General features: G+C 36.1%; 1 protein-coding gene across 5 annotated transcripts in view; it reads right to left on the minus strand.

The window, feature by feature from the left end:
- The window catches only part of LOC144965919 (parathyroid hormone/parathyroid hormone-related peptide receptor-like), a 168,428-nt gene that overhangs the window by 86,410 nt on the left and 54,036 nt on the right, over positions 1 to 27,982 (minus strand). For 2 of the 5 annotated variants that reach the window (XM_078901771.1, XM_078901769.1), the window contains exons 1-2: positions 21,965 to 22,028; positions 19,312 to 19,570 (exon numbers count right to left, since the gene is read on the minus strand). The gene's annotated coding sequence lies outside the window, so the exon portion shown is untranslated. Of the gene's footprint in view, positions 1 to 19,311; positions 19,571 to 21,964; positions 22,072 to 22,099; positions 22,176 to 27,982 lie in introns of those variants that run through there. The other 3 variants (XM_078901770.1, XM_078901772.1, XM_078901768.1) reach the window with 3 other exon arrangements.

Below are 27,982 nucleotides of genomic sequence, written 5' to 3' on the forward strand. Positions count from 1 at the left end.
AGATCTAAAGAAGACTTTGTGGAAGTTCCAGATTTGAATGTTTGCTTTGTTTGGCTTTTTTCCCCCATTTTAATCTATCGAACTTTGAAGGACAAATTTACTGGCCAAAATTGTTAATATGTGTTTTTCCAGAGTAGTGTAAAATCGAAGATCCCACGCACAATCAGTAAATGAAATTGATTTGGTTTTTGTTTTGTTTTGTTCTGTTTTATATTGTTGTTTTGATATAGAATAATGTCATCTAAACCAAGAATTCATTTTGATATGACATGTATCTCATTGATCCTGAACGGTATGTTGTCGGGTTGATTCGAACCTTAGATAATGATTTTGTATCAGACGAGTCCGCTTTGTGTAAAGTTTACGACTTTTGTTTTGTTCTGTTTTGTTATTTATTGTTTATGTTTGCTTGTGATTTTTTTAAAAATTCGTTTTGTTCTTTTTTTCTTTCTTGTTTTATTGTGGGTGTGTGTGTGTGTGGAGGGGGGGGGGAGGGGTCTTTTCTTTAGTTTTATTGGAGAGAACGAATATAGTCAATCCAATAGTAGTTTAGAACTAAACTTTTCTTTTTCTAATCATTCTGACTTTTAAATAACTTCCTGCCACTTGGTTCTTTCCTACATGTTTGTGGTTGTGGTTTACATATTTTGAATATAGATATTGTTTTAAATACATATATAATATATAGGTATAGTAGGAAAGAGAGCGGTGGCGGCTGCATGAAGCCTGGGATCGTGAAGATACTAATGAAAGAGTGATAATTGAGAGGTTCGGATGGGAACAAAACAGAACAATGATTCTGTATTGTTCCCTTCGGAAGCCTCTCCATTATCACTCTTTTGTTAATATTTTTATAGGTCCTACTGTTTTTTCCTCCAATCATAACAATACGTTTTTAAGGCAATGATGTTAAACTCTCACAAATCCGTTTTATTCAATTGAAGGACTGGCAATCATAAACTCTAAACAATATAATATTCTTGATCTCCTACGTTTGGAGTCTCAAACTATTTGCCAACACGGATGTGCGACCTTGGGAGTGGGTGTTTGGGAACGAGTTCGAAACTTCAAACGCAGAAGTTTAAAATTCTTTCTATTATTTTACACCTTTAACTCTCTCTCTCTCTCTCTCTCTCTCTCTCTCTCTCTCTCTCTCTCTCTCTCTCTCTCTCTCTCTCTCTCTCTCTCTCTCTCTCTCCTTTCCGGCCATCTTCAGGATTTCCCCACAAACTTCACACATCACTAACATAAAATTTATCTTTTTATCATTCAAACACAATAGCAGTAAGTTCTTGCGATACATAACATCTTTAGCACAACATGCACTACAGAACCGTATTCATTCTCTTTAGATTTTATCATGTACAAAAGAAAGCTTGTTTTTTAGCGTATCGTTGTCTTGAAGGTACTGCCCCTTCCTACCTAATGAAACTAATTGAAAGATATTCAAAACCCCGCCCCTTACGTGATTCCACAAAACTAGTTGTCCCTCTAATTCGGGAAAATGCTGGAATGAGATCCTTTTCTCATTTCGGACCCTCTGTTTGGAACGACTTACCACAGAGCATTCGTGAAAAATAATCTTTGTCTATTTTTAAACGTTCGCTTAAATATATCTATTTCGATTTTAGTAGATGGTATGAGAAGCAAGATAGGTCTGGTTTGTGTTGTGTGTTGTGTTGTGTGTGTATGTGTGTGTGTGTGCTTGTGTGTGTGGATGATTATGTTTCAGCCAAAGTAATTTGTACTTTAAGCGCTTAGACTCTGGTGTCTCGGAGTTATATAAGTTTTCAGCATTATCATTATTATTTAAATCTGAATGAGAAAAATGTTGGTTGTATCGAAACGAATGTGAAGATTTTCTTATAGTTGGTAAGGAGAGGGTTATTGTATTCATCCGTGAAATTTCTCGTCAATATTTATCCCTCGATATACCAACGGGTGGGAGATTTATGGTTATAAACAAATTAACCGCCATACTCGAGAAAAAACAACAACTCGTATTTAAATATTTGACCAGAAAACTCGTCCTTCAAATTTCGTTCGATTCAAGTGACCCTCATCTTGGCAAACAAAACTCTCAAACCTGGGGCTTAGCAAAGTCTTCCTTCAGTTCCAGGTTTGAGAGTTTTTGCCAAGATGAGGGTCACTTAAATCGATCAATATTTGAAGGACGAGTTTTCTGGCCGAGTGTTGAAATAGGGGTAATTCCGGAATACGGCAGTTAACCGGTTAACTCTCTCCTTACCAGCTATTTTTAGAATTTTTCTCAAATGTCACACCCATCCAGCACAAAAATAGACTGTTCTAACTCAAACAAAAGTAATAAGTGAGCTCTACAACACAGTGTTTAGTATTGTAGCTGTCATCAAAGCATTTCTTTAAATTTCGTGTTGTACGAGTACAAGAGAAATCAGAATGAGAAAATTGTCGATTACATCGTAACGAATGTGACGATTTTCCTATGGGTGGTAAGGAGAGGGTTAATTATGCCCAATGGTGGGAATTTTACCGATAGAAACATGTTTGAACGCCACATAATCTAGCGGGTAGGCGAGAAATAAATCTAATTATACCATGGTTGTTGACCGGAAATAGATGATTATGTTATTCAAAGCAACCCACACGATGATCAATCAGACCAATTAACTGTTCATTGTCTGACATTTAAAAGTCGTGAAATGACCAAAGAACCTGTTGTCATTCTACCACAAATTATGTACTAGTACTACGTCTGTCCTTGAAAGAACAGTTAGAAAACATTATCTTAATATAAATGGTCGTTGTGGTAATTCTTTGAAAGTCGTCATGCCAACAGAAATATAACTAAAATATTTAGGTACCTAAAATGCTGAAATTTCTTGGCAAAAAAAAACACTCAAATGTGGTTGAATTTATATGTTTCTTTTCTTATTGTTTTTTTTTTTTTGTTTTGTTTGTGGGGGGGGGGGGGGGGGGGGGGAACTTTGATTGTTTAAGTGCGACAAACGAATATTTTCCATTCCTGCTTAATTTGATGTGCAAATCAAGTTTCTACACCAGAATCTAGTTCACCCCAATAGATCTTTATAACCCTTTGGCTACGGTGAAAACACGATTTAACTATCGAATAATTTTTGCAAAAAAAAAAAAAATATTCCAACAAAAATACAGCATCTCCCCCCCCCCCCCCTCCGCGCGCGCGCGCACACACACACACACATACAAAACATATCAGTTCCGTCACGCATCCAGTTTTTATAAAGATAGGCTTTGACGCGTAGTGATATCTTGACCACATTGATCATTTTTAATGTCAATACTCTTCAACAGTCGTAACGTCACTTCCTCTTCCTAATGACGCATGGTAACTTAGTAACACTGGCTCTAAACTATCGGAACAATGGCGGACGCCGTTTGAAATATTTCTCCGGCGAGCATAAAAGGGTATCCAGAGCGAAAAAAACCCCATAAATTTGATCATGTTTTGACTTTTACACATTCTGATCACAAGGCATATGAAAAGTTCTAGCCAGCATGAAGAATAAAAAGTAATGATTTTCTTTGTTTAGAACCAAGACTACCATCAGAACCATCAGACTACTGAATCCAATTTCGAGAACGTATTGGCGTATAGATAGTATGCTCTTGGCAAAGAATTGACAACATTGCCATCCGGAAATATAACGGACCAACAAACAAACTATGTGTAACATTAGTCTGTTTAATACAGTTCAGTGAGAATTACTCATAAACGCGGATGGCAAAAAACAAAACAAACAATAACAAAGTCCAGAGTGACGTCAACTTCATTCTATCTATACATTGATGCTATGCGCTTGGTTTAGATACTCATAAAATTTCGCCAGCCGGATATACCGTAGCAGCACACAAAACTATGTCTAGTCTGGTAAAGGATAGCCCTTCGGCCCGCACCCTGGACGACTTTAAGATTGTGAGCTTCAACGCAGAAGGACTGTCATCAACAAAGATACTACATATTGAGAACTAATAATTAAAATGGCTGCATATAAACAATAACAAAGAGCTAAGTGACGTCAATATCGTTCTCATCTACAATACTAGATAGAGACGATGGAGATTAAATCGATGTATGCGTTTTCGCAGGTCTGATAACAGAACACCAGTAATTAAAGGCTTGATTTAGCATTGCTATAATGAACCAAATTTTGCTTTGGTTCGAGAGAAGTATTTCCATTAGTACAATGAGCCCGTAACTATTTGGGTTATCAGACCTGTAAATAAGTACCTACGCTCATCTATGTTTTAACCAGTTAACTGTCGTACTCTGGAAAAAATACTCGTATTTAAAATGTGGCAAGAAAACTCGTCTTTCCATTTAAATGACTCTCATCTTGGCAAAACCTGGGGACTCTGCGAATTTTGAATACGAGTTTTTTTCCAGAGGTAAGGCGGTTTTTTCCCCGTTAAACATTCAATAAGTGTTATCGACATCAATCTTGTGTCTGTGTCAACACTCTGACACAATGACCTCCTTTTCAGTTTCCAGTCTGCTTCAAAATCGATAGCTTACCGCCCCCTCTTAACCTGTTAACTGCCATCCTCTTGAAAAACTCGTATTTTAAAATAAATTGCCAGAAAACTAATCCTACAAATTCATGTCGATCGATTTAAATGACCCTCATCTTTGCAAAACCTGTTAAACCTGGGACTCCGTGAAGTGGTTTCAGAATTTCTGTCAAGATGAGGGTCATTTAAATCGATAGATATTTGATCATGAGGGAAGATTTTTTTGGTTAATTTCTTTTTAAATACGTGTTTGTTTTAGAGTACGGCTTAACTGGTTAAAAGCAAGTTGTGTGACCTTTTCGATAGAGGGCGTGTCAACGCTTTAAAACCCGTTAGTAATACTTCCACACTCTTAAAAAACACATTTTAAAATTTTGGCCAGAAAACTCGACCTTCAAATATCAATAGATTATAACTACTTTCATCTTTGAAGACTTAGCGAAGTCCCAGGTTTGAGAGAGTTTTTGCCAAGATGAGGGTCATTTAAATCGATCGATACTTGATGGACGAGTTTTCTGGTCAAATTTTTAAATATGGGTTTTTCCATAGTACGGCAATGTAGTGCATGTGGTTAGTTCTGAAATTGCTTTTAACGTAACTCGTCTCTTTGTTAGGGTCTATAGGAAATGAGATTAGCGGAAGAGTAGCGTCCCTTGATTGGACGTCACCTTACAGAGAGAACGTCAATTTGGTTTTGAAGTGTCTCAAGCCGCTTTCACCGGAAGCGAGGACGAGAGACGCATATGCGCAAACCAACATGACGTTCTCTCTCTAATAATTTTTCCGACGGTGACGTCACAGACTATGGGTGACGTCCAATCTAGGGACGCTATTCTTCCGCTAATCTCATTCCCTATATTGACAAGTGAGCTAAAAACAAAAACAACCAATCAAAAACAACAAAATAAGACAAATAATCCCCAGTTACCGGAACCCTCGATTGCAAGTTTCTTCCTATCAGTCAACACAAAACGCTGCTCACAAAGACGGAGTTGCGACGAAGACAACGTTGTTAGAGGCCGGGTACTTCTTTTACACCTGATTATGGTGAAAGAATGCGAGTAAAGAACCTTGTCCTGGTATTCAACTATCATTTACCCCTAAGAACAGAACCCGAACCAATGGCATTCCGATCTGAAGGCAAGTGTCATACCACAAGACCACATAGCCGGTCTGGGCTGTTGGTATTTCTTCAGAAAGTAAAAATACTAGTTAAAAAACACAAGAACAAAACAAAAAACCGCTTACGAAAAGATCAAAATTAAAGATAGATCTAGTTCCATTTGAAAGTTGCCATAATATTAGATGATCTCCTCTGCTCAGGAATGCGTAAACTATTGAATGCGAACCATTTCTTATTGGAAGGGATTTGTTGGTTTTGCTGTTCACACTCGTAGTTAAAGGGGAAATCCACATTTGAATTCGATTATGCAGGGATTTGAGCGTTAAGTTTTACTACACCGTTCCTCTTACGTTTTCAGTATTCTTGTAAATTTGACATTGACCTCCTTCATTTTTCTCCTCTTTTCATTTTCGATTTTAGACACAGTAACAGGATTAAAGCCGCGCAAAACCCCAAGTTTTACAGTAAAAAGAGTTTATAAAAAATAGTATCGTACTCGTAATATATACCATGAATAGTAAGAACTAAGCTGACATCACCCAGCTACTTGGTTGTTATTCAAAGACAGCCTGATAATGATTTGTACTTACTAAATTATATGAATTATACTATAAACGTTCAAGGTTTCACACAATTTTGTGTGTTGGTATGTTTAATTTGACTGGCGGATGGTGTGATCATTTTACCTAAAAGCATAACATCAATACTGAATGTTAATGATGTTTGGGCACAGAATGGCTCTCAACGAGGAAGACAATTGTAAAAGATCGATACCATTTCATTGACTATAAAAGTTTCGATACTCGCATACATCAACTCTCATTCATACCATAACAATGTCTACCAAGTCTTAATCAGTGAACCATCGCAATCTGTCTTCTGCTGAAATAATTACAATCCAGGTGCTTTGATGTGACTACGTAGTTTATTGGTATTTCATACAAGAATCAATATTTCCCATCACACGCACACATATCCACACACACACACACACACACACACACACACACACACATAGACAATTATACACAAACTCATACAAAGCACGGGTTATGTCTTCACGCGTCATTTACTGCAATAGACATTTTGTTATCAGCCCATTGACTTTATGTGTTCATCAGCTTGATAACACGATCTGTGCCTGGCCCCGACACACACACACACACACACACACACACACACACACACACATAACCAAAATAATAACCACATTGACAATTTCTCATGACTTTTATGACCGATGTGCCTTCTTTTTTGTTATTTTGAAAATTCGTAGCTACTATGGGAGAGGGAATGTGTGTGTGGTGGGGGGCGGGGGGGGGGGGGGGCGGATTAATACTTTTGTCAAGATAAGGGTCAATATAATCGATCGATATTTGTATTTGAAGGATGAGTTTTCAGGCCAAATTTTAACACGTTTTTTTCTGGAGTACTACAGTGACTGGTTAACTATACCTGAAGTTCTTATAGATAGAACGAAGTTGACGTCACTCGGGTCTTTGTTATTGCTTTTTGCTATCCACGTTTATGGGTAATTCCCACTTAACTGTGTTATCTAGACTACAGACGTTCAAGGTTGCACAGAGTTTTGTGTGTTGGTCCATTATACTTCCGGATGGCAATGTTGTGAGATTCTTGATCAAGCGCATACTATCTATAGTAAGTTGTGTTGGAAGAGAGCTCCCCTCAGAAACAAAAGGAGTGCTCTGTCAATCTCAGGTGGTGTAGTTGAATGTTTATATCTGACCACACCTATCCCCCTCGTCCAACGACCAGTGATTGTGTGGATCGCGGGGTCTGTTGGATCTGGCGTCCTACCTATAATAATAATATTGCTATTGTTTGGTCATCCCTATAGGGCCTTATGACTCATTCATTATGCCGGAAAAGCAGATGGTTGAAAAACAGTGGAGTCTTATTTTGTTTTTTTTTCTTTGTCTGTGTGATTTAGGCCTTTTTGTTTTGTTTTGTTTTGTTTTTTGTTGATGTTTTTGTTTTGGTCTTTTTTTTTTCTTTTTTTCTTTTCTTTTTTTTTTTTTTTTTTGCTTCTTGTTGAACAAGAACATACAAACCGAAGAGTCAAGAGTTCGAGCCTGCTCTGAGCGGCCCATAATACTCTTCAACAGTCGTGGCGTCACTTCCCTCGTAATGACGAATAGTAACTTAGTAACTGGCTCTAAACTATCAGAACAATGTCGGACCCCCTTATGAAATATTTCTCCTACGAGTATAAAAGTGTATCCAGAGGAAAAAAAACATTATAAATCTGATCATGTTTTGACTTTTATACATTCAGATCACAAGACATATGAAGAGTTCTAGCCAGCATGAAGAATAAAAAGTACCGATTTTCTTTATCTAGAACCACGATGCTCGTCGTTGTTGGGCGACGTGACATCAGACTATTGAATCCAATTAAGTCCTTGGAGAGAATCTTTACTCGCATTTTCTCACGGCACTTATGAGTAAATTGATTACATGGCCATGTAAAAATAATGCATTAACGTTTATCAGGCGTCATGTCTCGTCTTACATGTTAAGCCTTGCTGTTGGCTAGAGACCTGTATAAAGAGCTTTGAGCACGTTTTGTGGATAATATTATGCTGAACGTGTATAAATGGACACGTTTTAAATACTAAGGTATATAATAATTTGTATTCATGTCATTCAATGTACACATACCTACTGTTATAAAATTCATCTCACCAGGGTCGGAGATGCTCTTATAGATTTGCTGAGGCGAGATGGTTCCAGTTGATAAAGCAATACCAGATTGCTGGATACCAGATTTCAAGGTTTTCTGTTAGTCTCTTCTTTCCTTGAGACAAAATATTAGCTCCTTATAAATCTCTGCATCTCCGCTGATACCCGTTTTATTTTGGTTTTGTTCTGTATTTTCTTTCCCGAGATAAACCCAAAATAAAAATTGCCTTTGATATCATGCCAAGAAAAAACATTATATATATATATATATATATATATATATATATATATATATATATATATATATATATATATATATTAGTGGTGAACCCGCTATTACAGGCACTCATCTCTTTTGATTATTATAAATCGAGACGAATCTTTTGACTCACCAACGATAAAAACCAGTCCGTTATAAAATATATGGGTGGTTGCAAATGAATCTGGCACTTGGGTTGCCAAGTGTAAATTATGACCATTGGGCTTTAGAAGATATTCAAAACAACCATATGAATTAAGAGGTGATATAATCACCCTAACTTTAAAAAAGGTTTGCAAGTTACTCGTATTTCAAGTAATCCCCGTCCCCCGGCAGTCTTTTTTAAAAAAATAGATTTTACACTATAAAGCGACTGCTATTTTGATCAAGCTACAACCTACAGCGAAATAGAAATGATACGACTTTTGTTTACATTAGCTAAATTTATACCTAATCTTCACATATATTTATAGCTTCAAACATTCAATTGTCTCTCATTTAGTAACACTTCCTCTTAAACCGTATCTAACTGCCGTTGTCTTGGGATTTTGGCCAGAAAACTCGTTCTTCAAATATCAACTGACTAAAACGACTTTCATCTTATCAAAAACGCTCAAACATATGAGATTATTAATGTCCCACGTTTGAGAGTTTTTGATAAAATGAGGGTCATTCTATTGCGTCGATATTTGAAGGACGAGTTTTATTATGGCCAAAATTTTATAAAAGTGCTTTTTTCTTAATTTTTAAATACGGCAGAATAGGTGTTAACATCTAATGGCTATAATCTTTTTGAAATAGCATTTTAAAATATAATTATTAGTCATTCAATATTTCCAATGTAACATTACAGCTTTTTTTTTGCTTTTTTATCTGCACACACATTTCAAAGCTGTACTTAATCATATTCCAATATCGATTATACACAAAACAAAGCGTAATAATTAATGATCTGTCATCTAAATTGCTGTAATTTTCCTTATTCTAACATCCACAGAGTGTAGTTGCAACTAGGTTAATAATACAGCCAAATTCAGAAATAAAATAATAATACTTTGATTTCTTTTTTGGCGAGAAAAATAGTTCTGCTTCAAAATTATATTTCGGTCGATTAAATTATTATCAACGATAATGATAATGATAATGATGATAAAAATAATAGTAATAATAATAATGATAAAATAATAATAATAATAATAATAATAATAATAATAATAATAATAATAATAATAATAATAATAATAATAATAATAATAATAATAATAATAATAATAATAATAACAATAATCCCGAAGGGGTACTTTGTCTTTAGAGTCCATTCCAACCAAAAACTGGAATAACTCGGACAAGGGAGTTAGGCCAGGGCAATGAAATATGCTAAACGCCACACAGCGAGACGAGGAATCTAAAGTCAGTTTGTATTTTTTTTTCTGGGTATTAACTAAGCAAAGACCCTACTGTTGTGCCACCTTACTTGCTGCCTCATAAAATTAACCTTAACTTCTAACAACGTTTCATAGAAAAGAATACTTTACATCAAAGAATCTGCGAGCTAGTGACCCTACATGGTACTATGCTGAAGTGACTGATGCTTAATTAAAGTCAAATTTATTGTGAATAACAAAGAATTTGGGTTGTATATTTATGTGATTCGTTGTCTCACAGCTGTGTTTTGTCAGGTCTGATAACCGAACGCAATTATGGCCAGGATCTGACATTGTTGTAATGAACTTTATTTTTGCATTGGTATGAGAGTATTTCCCTTATAACAATGAGCCCATAACACTTTCGATTATCAGACCTGCAGATAAGTACACGTTGATAGTCACAAATCAGTATTTTGGATTTATGTTCTATGTTTTATTAAGAACTATTTGCTTAAATGGGGTCCCGATAGCTCAGTTGGTAGAGCATTCGCTTCACACGCAAAGGGACCGAGATCGAATCCGGTTGCAGTCGAGATTATTTTTTCTGACCCCCCATTCCACCCAGCAGTGAATTCGTAACTGAGTATGTTAGATTTGGCAGAAAGTACTTTGTAATAGACTAGCATCCGATCCAAAGGATAGCAAGCAATTGCTATTGTAGGTTTCACAATATAGAAACCGGGATAAACTCCAGCTCCAAGTTGGTCGAATGGCTCTGAAGTACTATTAATTTGTTAAAAGGGACAAAAGCTAAAATCAGACAGTTCTGACCATTCTGTATTTGATATCACATTTTGGTATCTGGTTATTCCTGCAGAAGAGCGGTGGAACACTTTTTTTTTTACTTGAGCATTTCTATAGTGCAGTATTAACAAATAGTGCTCAAAGCACTTTACAAATGGTCCCTAGCCAATAGCAACACTTAACATAAAGAAGGAGACAAGACGCCTGTAAGGCAAACTTGCAGGGTTTTTTAAAGACAGAGGCTACGTTGTTAATCGTCAGGCATTCATTTTACACCTGAGTTTGGTGAGAGAATGTGAGTAAAGAGCTTTTTCCAAAGGTCTTAACAATTCGCCTCTTCAGTCGTAACACGAACCCTGGATCTTCCGTTGCGAATGCGAGTGTAATACAATTAGACCATATCTTGAAAGGTAAATAAACGATATTGATAAATTTTATCTATCTATGCATAACGTTACACAGAGCATATAAAGGTTTTTAGAAGCTATGTATTAGCTCGTAAACGGTACGAATCGATTCGATAATATACCATACGATACAGCATTTTCTGCCTCTTAGGTATTTGCATCGTTATTTTCCATAATCATCGTAATATCGTTTTATAAATGAATATTCAATTTGGATGATTCTGCTTTGTCAGTGGAAATTGATGGTAAAATTTCCATAATAACTTGATGCAATATTCAATTTCATCTTTGATGGTTAGCATTTGACGTGTACATGCAGGTCTGACATCCGAACCATAGGCCTCGTTTAACACTGCTGTAATGGGAACGTGTTCGCGTCATTTTATTTAGATTTCCATTACAAGAATGAGCCAATGAGCTTATAAGGAATTTGGTTATAAGACCTGCAAATAAGTGCACGCTGTAAGCATTCATTGGGATTATTCGTGCTATGCGATCAGTTTAAATAAAATGCTCACATCATCCGCCAGCCGGTTAAAACATACCAACCTTTTAAGTATGATCAATACAATTTAGTGAGAACTAGTCATAAAAATAGCTGGCTAAAAAACAATACCATGAGCTTTGTAACGGCAATTTTGTTCCTTTTATAGGGGTGTAATATTCATTCAAAGCACAAAGCATAGAACCTTGTAGCCGAGTAACCTGTCACTGCCTCACGTCGGTTTTATCGATAAGTTCATGTGTTATTTGGGCCACAACCAATGATCGTAGTTCAATTTGTAACTTGAATTTTTAACTATAATATTATTTTCCCATTCACCTACTGTTTTTTTTTTGTTTTAATTAAACTTTAAACTTGAGCTTTTATATAGAGCAATATCCAGTAAATGTGCTCAAAGCGCTTTATAAGAGGTCCCTGACCAACAGCACACGTAACACGTACAACGAGACATTACGCCTGTCAAACGATTTTACAAATTTTTCCGGACGGAGATAACGCTGTTAACGACCAGGTACTCATTTTACACCTGAGTACGTTGAGATAATGTGAGTAAAGAGCCTTTTCCAAGGACTCAACTATGCGCCGAGCGAGGCTCGAACTCAGGACCTTCCGATCCGAAAAGGAGTGTCATACCACTTGGCCACATAGCCGCACGTCGAGGAATATGGGGGAAAGATGCCCTAGCAGAATAGTTCAAAGCGGGAAACATATTTGAGTGTCGCCATCGTTAACGCCATCGGTTTGAGCGAGAAGCTGTAGATGGAACGAAGATGACGTCACTCGGGTTTTTGCTTTTGTTTTTTGTCATCCGTGTTAATGAGTAATTCTCACTAAACTGTCTTAAACCAGACTATAAACGTTCAAGGTTACACACAGTTTTGTGTGTTGGTCAGTGTTTTTTCGGATGGCAATGTTGTGAGTGTCTTAGCCAAGTGCACAACATCTATCGTTAAATATGATGCTATGCGCTAGGTTAAAAAACACACAACATCCACCAACCGGATAAAACGTATCAACAAACAAAAGTATGTGGAACCTTAAATGTTTATAGTCTGATTAATACAATTTAATGAGAACTACTTAAAAAATTGGCTGGCTAAAAACATTTATGACGAAGAGCTGAGTGACGTCAAATTCTCCCTTCCCTGTCACCAGGCCTTGTCTTTTGACATTATTTATAGAGTACTCCACCCTCTAGTGAGTTGTCGTTTGTAGTGCCCATGAAAATACAGTAATGATTCAATTAGTTGAACTTTTGAATACAACTCACGATTTGTTTTCTTTTATGTTCACAGATTCATCTTTTGACTTTTTTATTGGGGGAGGGGGGGGGGGTGTCAGTCTTATGAGTTTCCGAAGGCTACTGTTGCCAACATCTTTTTGTTTCTCCTTGAGCAATAAACAGTCACTTATTACTTAATGGGAGCGATCTATATTCATGTTTTCGTCCAACCGGGTTATCAATCACATGATTTGTTGCTCCAACGATTGGATATATCTTACCAAATGTAAACCTGCGGCTTTGTTTATGAACTTTGTAAACATACCCATGTGTCAAGCTGAATAAAATTACCAATCGTGATATTAGATATTTAAAAAAGTTGTGAACACTTTTCCCTAAGTGGGTCACTTTGAGCACGTTTTGCAATGTGACCAATGACCTCGAGCACATGGAAGTTAATATAGATCATGCCCATTAGCGTTGCTGCATTGTGGCTAATGTTTGAACTACCATATAGATAGTATGCGCTTGGCTAAGAAGCTCATAACATTGCCATCCGGAAGTATAACGGACCAACACACAAAACTGTGTGTATCCATGAACGTTTATAGTCGGGTTAATACAGTTCAGTGAGCATTACTCATAAACGCGGATGGCAAAAAACAATAACAAAGACCTAAGTGACGTCATCTTCGAACTATCTATAAATGCACTGCGTTTAGATAAAATAAACATAACATCTGCCTGCCAGATATAACGTATTATCACACAAAACTGTGTGTAACCTTAAACGAACGTCTGATTGATAGAATTAAATGAGAGCTCACTAGTAAAAATGGCTGGCAAAAAATAAGGAAAAAGAGCGGAGTGACGTCAATTTCGTTCTATATATATCTTTTCTTATTTCTAGATAGACTTCAGACAATATGGTCCCAATTTAGATTTAGAAAAGTGCTGGAAGCGATCTGTATTGCCCAATCGAGTTATCCATCGCATAGTTAGCGGTCCAATGATTGCATATTTCATGATAAATAGAACCAGAGGCCTATTTGAAGAAAAAAAAACCCAATTTATGACAGCTAATGGAGCATATATTTGTGTTATTGATGATAATAATAATAATGATAATAATAATAATAATAATAATAGTAAAAAATAATAATAATAATAATAATAATAATAATAATAATAATAATAATAATAATAATAATAATAATACTTTGCACACCGAATGGGGTGAAAACCTTTTGATCTATTGTTTTGTCACATAATTAATTTACTCACACAAATTGACTTCACAAGTGACAATGGGATCATCGAGGCAAAAAGAATTCTCGAGAACTATTTTTTTAACGTTGTATGACAAGCATAATTAATAATGTTATAGAAATACCGATAGATAAATGGTAAAGGGAACTATTTTCCTACGTCATTTTACTCTCTCTCTCTCTCTCTCTCTCTCTCTCTCTCTCTCTCTCTCTCTCTCTCTCTTTCTTTCTCTCTCTCTTCCCTCTCTCTCTCTCACTCTCACTCTCTATCTATCTATATATCTATCTATCTATCTATATATCTATCTATCTCTATCTCTATCCCTCTTTTCTCTTGCTCTAATTCCCACTGTCCACTCACTATCTATCTATCTATCTATCTATCTATCTATCTATCTATCTATCTATCTATCTGTCTAACCATCGGTCCAATTATCTATCTAACCATCTATCTATCTATATCAATCCCTCTACCTTTCACTTCCCATCTCCCTATTTATTATTAAAATCCTTCACAGTGATTGCATCGGTATCGGATTAATGCGAGAGAGAACCGAATAGTCTCTCATTGCGACGAAATCGAATACGGACTCGATTCTATATTAATATCCGTTGAAGATTCAATCGCAATGATGTCGCCGCCTTTGCAGGAGATTAACGCCTTAGGACATGAATATGTCATTGGAAATCAGACAGTTTAGTAATCAAACGCCGCACTGCCATCCAAACCTATCGAGGTCAATCCGCAATCTCCATATATATTGGTGCAATGCATTTAGTAAAAAAAAGTTCACAATATGAGCCAGCCGGATATTACGTACTAACATATAAGACTTATCGTATCGTATCGTATCGTATAAAAACTAATATGTTATACAAACCTTTAAATGCTTTCTGTAACTTTTATACATAGATACAATTTATCTATTTTATAAACAGCATTCAATGTTTACTGATAATATTGAGTATTAAACATCCAATACATAATTAAGTGTAAATTCAATATTCGTAGTATAATTAACTCTATTTACATTCATTGAACATGACCAACTTTGTACATTCGAGGGTTTCAACTAATTGATATACAAAATGCAATAATATCCAATGTCACGTTACATTATTCATCAAAATCAAATATTAGGTTAGTAAGTTCTTATCAATGCCATTCTTAAAAATATTAATTGAATTAGATTTTTCTCTCTCACACTTTAGAGTATTCCAAATTGTCACAGTTCTTTGAATTAGGCTATTTTTCCGTACAGACAAATTACATCTGTCAAACAAATATTTTCAACTTATCTCCCCTAATAGTCTGATTTATACAATTTAGTGGGGAGATACTCATAAAAATGGCTGGCTAAAAAACAATAACACGGACCTGAGTGACGCCAGCTTTGTTCTTTCTATAATGTGAACCATTGTCTCAAAACGTTATGATGTCGAAGGATTGATCTTGGAATTTGAATCGAAGGATTGATGTTGGAATTTGAATCATCCAGAAAACTCATGTACTCATGAAAACTCTCAAAATACAGTTTGGCCAGAAATTCGTCCTCCAAATATTGATCGATTTAAATGACCCTCATCTTGGCAAAAACTCCGAAACCCGGGATCTTGCGAGGTCTTCCTTATGACCCAGGTTTGAGAGTTTTTTCAAAGATAGAAACATCCCCCTTGGACACATAACGTGTAGCGTTTATTCTACCCCTCCAAGTATGATCACTAAATATTCTGTAACCAAATGGTCTTAGTACTTCTATTCACCATAATTTGTATCTTTCTCCTTCTGCTTGAATGACCCAACACTAAAATCATTGGATTTGTATTCGTGCGCAACAAAAGATTATTTATAATTGCCAATCAGCTATCTATCTTTTCATTCCAATAAAATGTGCGAAAATATTCTCCAATCGTTGAATGTAATTTTTATTCAACGCCTACATTGAACGTGTTGAATAAAAATTACATTCAACGATTGGAGAATATTTTCGCACATTTTATTGGAATGAAAAGATAGATAGCTGATTGGGAATTATAAATAATCTTCAACGAATTTATAAAGAAATGATAGGGTTTTCCCATGAGATGGGTGGGATAATACCTCTTACATTGTCCTTGGACAACATAATGCGTGCCCATACCTTTTACATCGTGATGGATGACAATTTCTTTTTCCGGAAGAAAACGTGTTTCAGAATTCAATCAATCGTCTCCCGTGGACAGCTTGGATTAGGTTAGCTAGTCGCTACGCCACAGAGAACTGTGTTCGCGATAGGTTTTGGCTATTTTGGAAGGAGTTAATACATTTTCAGACAGAGACAACTCTGTTCCCGGCAAGTTACACATTACACCAGAGCACGATGAGAGAATCTAAGTGTACTCTACATGCAATATCAAGATTATTTCATTCTTCTATTCATTTGAATAATTTATTCATTTATTGATTTATTCCTTTATTTTCTTATCTATTTATTTATTTATTTATTTATTTATTGATTTATTTATTAAATTTAATTTGTGTATGTATTCATGTTCTATCTTATCTTATTTATTTATTTAATTAATTATTTATTTATTTGATATTTTATTTCTAAAGTTATTTATTGATTGTTTTTGTTATCACTCTATTTATTTTACTCATCAATTAATTCATTTATTTTATTCCCAAATATTGTGTTTATATGAATCAATCAAATTTAATATATCGTAAAAACTATTTTAAAAAAAAGACACTAATGAAATAAAATTTCCCAAAATCCATCCTTGGGGAGTGTTTTCTCTCTAAAGGGTACATGTAACTATAGAAAAGACTAAGAGAATCCAAGCCGCAGGATATCGCCGCAAAACAAGCGAAAGGGGTAAATGTCTTGTTTAATGAAAAAGAAATGAAATGCCAATAGTGGGGTTCAAACATTGATCTCCCTGGTGGGAGTGCAGTGCTTTATTCGTTTATATATCATTTACGTAGAATTGATAATAATATTGGATTTTTTTCTCTAGAAAGATATATCATTTTTTTAAAAGTAGTCCTTCTGAGCCATTCGTCCCATGGAGCCGAGTTTATCTGGGTTTGTATAGCGTGAAGCGGACAATAGCAATTTCTTGCTATCCTTTGGATGGGACGCTAATGTATCGCAAAGTACTTTCCGCCAAATCTAACAGACTCAGCTACCCATTCACTGCCGGGGTGGACAAGGGGATAAGAAAAAAATCTCGACTGCACCCGGGATCGATCTCGGTCCCTTTGCGTATGAAGCGAGTGCTCTACGAACTGGGCTATCTGGGGCCCCCAAAGATATATCATATAATACCAAAATTCCTGTAGCCTGAAGCATGTAGTTATTATGAGCTGTGAAAACCAGCTACCTGTACAGCGTAGATCAGGCTAATACTAAGCTAGATATGCCCTTACTAATCTGCCGTTCTCTGAATTACAAAAAAAAAAAAAATAAATAATAACATTTATTTCAAAATTTGGCCAGAAATCTCGTCCTTCAAATATCGATCGATTACAATAATCCTCATCTTGGCAAAAACTCTCAAACCGGGGACTTCCCACCGCTGTCCCCGGTCTAAGAGTTTTTTTGTCAAGATGAGGGTCATTTTAATCGATTGATATTTGAAGGCAGAGTTTTCTGTCTAAAGTTTTTGATACGTATTTTTTTTTGGCTATGTCAGTAATCTGATTGCAAAGTACATGCAGGCACAATTCAGGAATTAGCAGATTATGTATTCGACCGCCTCAAATCTCTAGCAAAAAGAAATGTAATTGCTCCTTACATGGGCCGTTCTTCGTCTTACATGTGCGGCTATGTGGTTAAGTGGTACGACACTCGCATTCGCATCGGAAGGTCCTGGGTTTGAGCCTCGCTCGGCGCATAGTTAGTTCTTGGAAAAGACACTTTATTCACATTCTCTTGCCGGACTCCAGTGTAAAATGAGTACCTGGCCGTTAACAGCGCTGTCTCTGTCGGGAAAAAAAATTGTATAATCGCCTAACAGGCGTCATGTCTCGTCCTACTTGGTAAGTGTTGCTGCTGGCCAGGGACCTCCTGTAAAGCGCTTTGAGCACGTTTAGTGGATATTGCTCTATATAAAAGCTCAATTTTAAAAAAATAACAAACAAAAAACAGGAGCATTGATATAGCACAATTTTAAAAAATGCTCAAATAGCTTTAGAGGGGGTCTTTAACCACCAACAACACTTAACATGTAGGACGAGACATGACAATGTTAGGCAATGTTACAATTTTTTTATCCAATAGAGACAACGTTGTAAACGGCGGGTACTCATTTTACACCGGATTAGGGTGAGAGAATGTGAGTAAAGAGCCTTTCCACTTAATCAACTATGCACCACTAAGAGCATGACTCGAACTCAGGACCTTCTAATCCGAAGGTGTGTGTCATACCACAAGATCACATAGCCGCCCTATGTTACGTTTAATAGTTGGCTTTGGAACACTTGTAGAGCAGCTTGAGCACAATAAGTAGAACTTAGAACATATACAAAATCTCAAAATTTAACAAAAATAGTAGATGTGTAAAAGAAATTAAGCTTTTATTAAGGGAATGCGTTTGTCACAGATTATGTCCCTTTTTGTTAGTTGCCCATTAAAGTGACAACACATTAATACACTCATCATTTTTAAGACTCGTTGATTTCTGCGAGTGAATAAAACTCACAACAAGCCACACCCCTGAGATGTTTGTTACGGATGAATATGTCTTTGCAAAAACATTTACTTAATACAGTGCGATATCCACTAAATGTGCTCAAGACGCTTTACAATGGATCAAGAGTCAACAGAAACACTTAGCATAGCGGACGAAACATGACGTTTGTGAGGTGATATTAAAGTTTTGTTTCGAAAATAATAATAACACTGCAACCGACTAGGTACTTATTTTACTCCCGAGTATTCTGAGGGAATTTGAGTAAAGAATCTTTTCCAAGAATTTTAAATTTTAGGCCGCCCGGAACGGGACTCGAACCAGGGACCTTCAGGTCTGAAACAAGTGTCACTAGACACAAAGTACCAGATGTTACAGATCATAATATAACCAAGACGCAGACACTTGTATATTAATTTAAGCTGTTGAATAGAAGCAACCACTCTCACCTGTCAAGAATCCAGAAGAAAGTCACAACAATAAAAACAAATCCACAGAAAAAGTCAAATAAAGCAAATGTAAGGTGATCTAAGGTGATTGTATAAATATTCCAAAGCTGATTTGAAATGTAGCACTGTCAATCCAGAGACTCATACAGATAACTTCACAGTTCAATTATGTCACGTTTAATATGAAAGGCCATCTTGAGGGAAGTCAAAACACTGTAGTTATATCAACAGGGGTAGCAAAGCTGATAGAAATCGTGAACTGTAAAAAAAAGTAATGTACAAAAATACATATTAATTATAAGAACTACAACAATAAAGTAAATAATAACACACGTAACGTTTCGGGCACAAAACCCTTTCTCATCCAATTAAAAACAAATCCACAGAAAAATGTCAGTTAATTAAATCTAAAGTGAATGGATAAGATATTCCAAAGCTTTGAAATGTGACACCGTCGTCAATCCTGAGACTCACACAGACCACTTCACAGATCATTGTTATCACTTTTGATATGAAAAGCGATCGTGAATAACATTGACGTGAAACACAACAATATTAACAGGGTACCAAGCTGACAGAAGTTGTGATCTATAAAAGTAATGTACAAAAATAAATATTATAGAACAGCTACAAAAACGAACAAAATAATAACACACTAAACCTTGCGATGAAGACTCGGGTTTGAGAATGTATGCCAAGATGATGGTCACTTAAATCGATCAATATTAAAAGGACGAGTTTTCTGGAAATTTTTAAAATGTATTTTTTTTCCAGAAAACGGCAGTTAAACTGGATAAATGTGAAATATTGCAAAATGAATTTTTTCCAAAAGACCCATCTTTTCGTGATCAGGACTCAAACCAGGGGTTAGTCATACCACAAGAGTATTTATATATCATTAAAAGAGCTGGCAAATTCAAATTAACCTTTATGTTATTCTAAATGCTACTTTAAATAACAGATCATCATGTTAATCACTAATACTAACAACGATGTAAAAATAGAATTATAAAACGGTTTGAAAATAATACCACACGGACTTTTTTAGGATCAAATCCCTTCTTCAGTCAATAATCAATAACAAAAACCGTTAAATGGATAATATATATAATTTTAAATCCAGGCGGACGGCAGAGAAATTCTTGACATGTCATATGGGAAAATAAGATAGCGTTACTTTTGTTAGATTATTCACATTTGCCGCCTAAAACGTCTCGATTTAAAGTGATGTATTAACGTTATTAGAGGCCGAAGTGACCGAGTAGTTAGGGCATGGCACTGTGACCGGGAAGGGGCTTGAGTCCGGCTTCAGGTACACTCGTTTTATTTTCCTTGGGCAAGATTATTAACCCCCAATTTGTTCACTTGAACAACATGGGTGATTGTTGTTGACATCAGACATCTTGTTTGATGAATTATCTATATTCCTTCGTGGAATGACTTGGCGACGATACCGTATGATGGTCTGGCGGAAGGGCATAATTTTTAAAAATTAACATTATTAACAGTTTCGGTATTGGGTGATGACGAGTTTTAAACCGGAAAAATTCCTTGCTTTAAGGTTATGTTTTTTGGGATTTTTTTGTTTTTGTTTGTTTTGTTGTTTTTTTTTTTTGTTGTTGTTTTTTTTTTTTTTTGCAAGCTGCTATATTAACTTCCATCCGTGTGTTACAAATTTTGCAGCCCACGGCTTATTCTGTCAAAAGTTCAATTTCAATTTAATTTATATCAATCTACTCTAATCAAGGGCCTGATAGTTCAGTAGGTAGAGCACTCACCTCACACGCAAAGGGGCCGAGATCGATCTCGGATTTATACAAAAACTTATCCTGAACCCCCCCCCCCCCCCCCCCCCCCCCCCTCGCGCGCCTTCAGTGAATGGATCTGTTTGGTCTGGCGGAAAGTCCCTTGAGTAGTTAATTTTCTATCTAAAGGGTAGCAAGCAATTGCTTTTGTCCATTTCATGTTATAGAAACCGAGTTAAGCTACAGCTCGATGGGCCAAATGGCTCTGAACAACTAATCCAAAATACCCGTCCTGCTTTTATAAAATCCATAACAACTCTAAACAAGAGAGAGCAAGAGAGAGAGAGAGAGAGAGAGAGAGAGAGAGAGAGAGAGAGAGAGAGATAGAGAATAAATAGAGACAAAAAGAAAAAGAAACATAAAAAACGCAAAACAACAAACAAAACAAAACAAAAAAAAAACAAAACAAAACAACAATAATAAAATGACCAAGGTGAAGTACGAGAAAAAAAGTCATATTTGAATTGCAAAAGTAATGGCATACAACTGGTGTGCTCTGAAGAACAATTCCAAATAAATAACCCCCCAAAAAACCCAATATTTATTTCAAAATGTTGGCAAAACATAGTCCATCGAATATTGATTGATAAAAGTGACCCTGATCTTTGTCAAACATTCTAAAAATCCGGGGTTTAAAATTAAAAAAAAAAAAAAATCAGCACTCAAAGAAGAACCAGTTTTGATAGTTTTTTACAAAATGAGAGTCATTTTCATTGATCGATATTTCAAGGACGATTTTTCTGGCCATAATTTTAAAATGTGTGTATTTTTTAAAGATCAGAGTACAGCAGAAAAATTATTCTCGAGTATAGTTAAATAATTCCCGAACCGAATCTTAAAGAACCAACTTTCACAAGAGTTTGACAATATTATATTTATCCTTAAGGTCACTGATGAATACAATTAGAGAGTGAGAGACAAACGCGTGGAAGGAAATCTCAACTGTTCATATTCCGTTATTCATCAATAATAGAAACACTCACTCGTTCTCCCCCATATTTTCATCACGAACGAAAGGCAAGCGAGCCGCCCGCCCCTCTTTTGTACTCACTCTTGTTTGGTATCATCATCATCATCGTCAATACCAACCGCCGTAATCTCGCGTGCGGAGTTGAGTAAACCACTCCGTTTTTTTTATAGACCCGTAAGCTCTAAAGTGACTTGGGAGGATATCCTGGGATTTTTTGTGCGGGTATGACACTCGCTTTCGGATCGGAAGGTCCTGGGTTCGAGCATCGTTCGGCGCATAGTTTTGTCCTTGGAAAAATGCTCTTTATTCACATTCTCTCATCGTACTCTGGTGTAAAATGAATACCTGGCGTTTAACAGACATGACGTCTTATATAATACATGTTAAGTGTTACTGTTGGTCAGGGACCCTCTGTCAAACGCTTTGAGCACGTTCAGTGGAAATTGCCCTATATAAAACCCCTTTTAAGCTTAAGAACGGTGGGGGCTGTCAAGGCTTGGGATCGTTAAAAAAAAAACAAAAAAAAACAACAAACAATGTAAAGGTGAAAATGGAGTTAGATAGAACGACCAATGGACCTTTCGTGTGCAATTCCTTTGTCGATAAACAAACGAATGTTCCGTGTCTTAACGGCAATTTCACTTTTACGTTTGTGGTTGTTTATAATGCTATTTGCGTCGACTTGATCTTTCTCTCATGGAATTTATAGCTCCGGGAACTGTTTCCAGCTGACATTTGCTGCTAATTTTATTTATGGCAAACAACAAATAAATAAAAGCAAAGCAAAGCATAAAAATGTTATAAACTTGGAACGATGTATATTGAATATTAGAGCACTTGGATGATAAGGCTCTAATTTCACATCGTCTCACAGCGCTCAGGTGTAAAATGAGTACCTGGTAAGTAACAGCGTTGCCTCTATTGAATGATAATAATAATAATAATATTAATAATAATAATAATAATAATAATAATAATAATAATAATAATAATAATAATAATAATAATAATAATAATAATAATAATAATAATAATAATAATGAGGATGGAGATGATGATGATGATAATAATAATAATAACGAGGCGGGTAGTCGAACTCCGTACCTTGTGGGTCACGAAGCGAAGACCGTACCAGTATTATAATGATGATGATAATAGTACCTGAAGAGCATCATGTCTCATCCTACATGCAAGGTGTTGTTTTTAGTTTGTGACCCCATTTATATCAATAACAAAGCCTCAGAGAGAGATTTTTTAAAGTTATATAATCGTAAGCTAAATAAAATAAGATATAAAGTAATCCCTAAGTGCGTTTATATAATGCTCTAAAATGTAACGAACGTAAAGTCGACTATTACGGCCTCGATCCCGAGATCTTATTACACTAACCGCAAGACTTGCCAAATACTTTCCTGCAGTCTGTACAGATTTTAAGTTATGTATTGATGCTATGCGTTTGGGTAAAATACTCAAAACATCCGCCAGCCGATATAACGTACCAACACACACACACACACACACACACACAACAACAACAACAACAACAACAACAAACAACAACAAAAAACAATAGACCGTGTAGCTGGAGTTTATCCCGATTTCTATAGTGTGAAACGGACAATTGCACTTGTTTGCTACCTTTTAGATAGGACGCTTGTATATGGCAAAGTACTTTCCGCCTGATCGAACAGATCTAATCACTAATCACTGCTGGATGCACCCGGGATCGATCTTGGTCCCTTTACGTGTGAATGAGTGATCTACCAACTGAGCTATTGGGATCCCAACCAACACACAAAATTATGTGTAACTTTGAGCATTTATAGCCATTGATTAATTTAGTGAGACCCATTAACCAAAATTGCTGTCTCCAACAAGAACAAAGATCTGCGGGACGTCAACTTCGTTCATTCTATTAACGCTTTTGCTGTTTTTGTTATGGGCTGAATAAGAGTTTTGAGCCCGAAACATTCTATGTTTGATATTTTCTTCTTTTTCGATTATGATATATATTCATTTTATCACTTTTTACAGTCCATAGCTTCTCGAAGCTCAATATCACTTTCATTCTCTATGGTATTCTCACGTGTACAGGAGGGTGAGTCTTCCTGGAATTAATAATTAACCAGTTAACCAGTTAAGGGCCGCTATGTGGAAAAATTCCTTTTTAAAATTTTAGCCAGAAAACTCATCCTTCAAAAATCGATCGATTCAAATGACCGTCATCTTGGCAAAAACTCTGAAACCCGGGAATTGGTAAAGTCCCAGGTATGAGAAAGTTTGCCAAGATGAGGGTCATTTAAATCGATCGATATTTGAAGGACGAGTTTTCTGGCTAAATTTTTATATTGTAGTTTTTTACACAGATACTTATTCCTGGAGACAGAATGATTAGGATAATGTCTGATGTACTTAACTGTTTTGTTTATTGTCAAGAAAGTGGTTTATTATATATACAATGTTTATATAAGCGATCACCGCCCTGTTGATGGGAGACAATAACTGATATTATTTCGAGACACAAGAAACCAATTGGGAAAATAAGATGATGAGTGAATTGAAAATATCGGTCAACAGTGTGTTTGAGTAAAGGTTGGACTCGTGTGTAGGCGTGTACAGTTCTAAGATTTCACTGTTAACGTCATCATGCTGTGATTGGTCTTTAACTCATCATCATGGATAGGAGGAACAAACAGGGAACAATAGCGTCAAGTCTCTTTTGAAGTATAAAACCAATCCTTCGGAGGACTGGTTATAATATACATTGTGCAACTGATCTTCTGGTTTCAGAGGGATGGCATCTTATTTTTAAGCTTAAATAAATGTTGTTCGACAATTAAAAAATCATCCACAGGGCCTACTCGTTATTTTACGCCGTGTAAGCATAAGTAGTCAGGCTATGCATCCTGCCATTAAAATAGTTATACTACCTTATGATTCAAAATGAAACATATACGGGTACACTGTGTTAGTCCTCATGAGGACCGGTTACACACTTCCAATGAATTTTTAACTGGAAGAGGGTGAGATGTGATAACAGGACTTCTGCTTCTCACTGGACAAACAAATTGTGGAGAGAGTGAAAAGATCGGACACTGTTCCATTAAGAAAAGAGTTGAGTAACTACGCAGTGAGAGTCATTGCCCCTGAGTTGTGAGTTGTACTAACTAAACAGATTTTCTTTTCCACAAGGAACCAAGATTGGAAAAATAATATAACATTATCATGAACGAGTTCAAAAAGGTGCTCGTCAGTGTTATGTTTTAGGAAAGAAATGGTTCAGTAGTAGATAGGTTCCAGCTAGTAAGTGACGGCCATCGCCCTGCTCCTATAGATAGAATGCGCTTGGCCAAGAAGTTCACAACATTGCCATCCGGAAGTATAACGGACCAACACACAAACTCTGTGTAACCATGAACTTTTATAGTTTGGTTAATACAGTTTAGTGAGAACAACTCACAAACGCGGATGGCAAAAACAATAACAAAGGCCTGAGTGACGTCATCTGCATACTATCTATAGTGTGAACTGGAATTAACGGATTTCCATTGACAAGAAGAATAAAATGGTTACACATAGTTTTGTGTGTTGGTAGGATTGTCCTGGCAGCAGATAGAATGAAGTTGTCGTCATCTGAGTCTTTGTTGTTGTTTTTGCCATCCGTGTTAATAAGTAATTCTCACTAAACTGTATTAACCAGACTATCCTGGTTACACAAAGTTTTGTGTGTCGGTCCGTTATACTTCCGGATGGCAATGGTGTCAGGTCTTTGTTATTTTTTTTTTTTGCCATCCGTGTTTATGAGAAATTCGCACTAAATTGTATTTGCCAGACTATAAACGTTCAAGGTTACACATAGTTTTGTGTGTTGGTCTGTTATACTTCCGGATGGCAATGTTGTGAGTTGTTTAGCAAAGCGCACAGCATCTATAGATAGTATGCGCTTGCCATCCGGAAGTATAACCGACCAACACACAAAACTCGGTGTAACAATAACCGTTTATCTTTGGGTTAGAATTACTCATAAACGCGGATGGCCAAAAAAAAAAAAAAAAAAAAAAAAAATGTTAACAAAGACCTGGGTGACGTCATCTTCATTCGATCTATAGCTATCACTACCATTATTAACTGAAAAGTGAGTATTCGGACTGTTCGAATCACGTCAGAGGGCATGATTATAATATTCCCTTCCCACAGAAAGTCTATTAGATCACCTCAAGCTTCGTTTTCATCACGCAACCAAACCGCCCATTATAACGATTCTTATTTTCTCGTGCGCGTGATTATTATCAAAGGCAGCCGTCTCATTCCACGTCTCAGATTAAATCATTTCATTCGTTATGTGTTTGTGTGTGTGTGTGTGTGTGTGTGTGTGTGTGTTTGTGTGTGTTGGGGGGGGGGGTGTCGAGGGCGGAGGGGGGGGGGGGGGGGGGGGCGCAGTGGGCGGAATTGTATTGTGATGCTATCAGGAAGTTAGACGGAAGTACGTAAGAATAATAAATGTAAGTTATAATATAACCGATTTTCTTTTACAAAGCAAGGAATTAAAATTACTTGGAGATGCAATTATTTGAGGTATCAAAAAAATATTTGGCTACTGTTTTCTGTTTTTAATGATTTTAGAGAATGAATAATTTTAATTGAGCTTTATATAGCGCAATATCCACTAAATGTGCTCAAAGCGCTTTGCAAGAGGTCCCTAGTCAACAGCAACATTTAACATGTAGGACGGGACATGACGCCTGTTAAACGATATTACCATTTTTCGGACAAAGACAACGCTGTTAACGGCCAGGTACTCATTTTACACCTGAGTGCGGTGAGGGAATGTGTGTAAAAAGCCTTTTCCAAGGACTCAACTATGCGCCTAGCGCGAGGCTCGAACCCAGGACCTTCCGATCCGTAGGCGAGTGTCATACCACTAGACCACATAGCCGCACAATGTATAGATTAATTAGAATTCGTTTTTTTTTTTTTTTTTTTTGTATTTTGTTTTGTTTATTCTTGGGGGGGGGGGGGGGGGGGGAAGGGGCTTATATCGTTTGTTGCTTTAGCTAAAATAGATATTTATATCTAACTTCGTTGAATATATTACTCTCCCACATCTAGGGCTTGTTTCGTTTCACATGATAATTAATTCTTAATCTCAAATCGATAATTCGAGAACCATTCCTTGTAAAATCAAAGAATATAATATTTAATAAGGAATAATGTACGTGATGAAATTGAAGAGGTATAATATAAAAATATTCTTAAACTCTTGCGTTTGAGATTTCGGACGCGTTCCAATTGCACGCTCTCAAGGTCGCGCATTGTCTTTGGGAACTTGATAAAAATTTCAAATTGCAAAAGTTCAAGAATCTTTTAGAATCAAAAGTTTACCATGAACACGACACGTGATTAATTTTGACAACAATTGTACGTAAATTTCCAGGAAACAATGAAATTGATAACATCAAATATTCAATGTTAATATAAAAACGCCGCTTGACTTTAATAATAATAATAATAATAATAATAGATCTTTATTGTCCATAAATATGGCAATTTGTCATTTAGTTACACTTGTTATAATGTTAAACGATAACTAAGATTGAACAGATATTTCACTCCTACTTATTTTCTCTCTCTCTCCCTCTCTCTCTCTCTCTTTCTCTCTCTCTCTCTCTCTCTCTCTCTCTCTCTCTCTCTCTCTTTCTTTCTTTCACACGTGCGATATACACAACATAAACATATTCATTTCGTTTTCAATTTGTTACGATTTTGGCAATTCGACACCAAAAATTATCATCATTATCAATTGGTCAGTCAATCTTACATTAAATAAATTAATCAGTTAATCAGTCAACGAATCAATCCCCGGTCTTTCTGTACCATATGAAATATTCAAAATTTT

Source organism: Berghia stephanieae, chromosome 2 (genome assembly GCF_034508935.2).
Source record: "Berghia stephanieae isolate SIO BIC M18660-M18661 chromosome 2, UCSD_Bste_1.3, whole genome shotgun sequence".
In the NCBI taxonomy this organism is placed as follows: domain Eukaryota; kingdom Metazoa; phylum Mollusca; class Gastropoda; order Nudibranchia; family Aeolidiidae; genus Berghia; species Berghia stephanieae.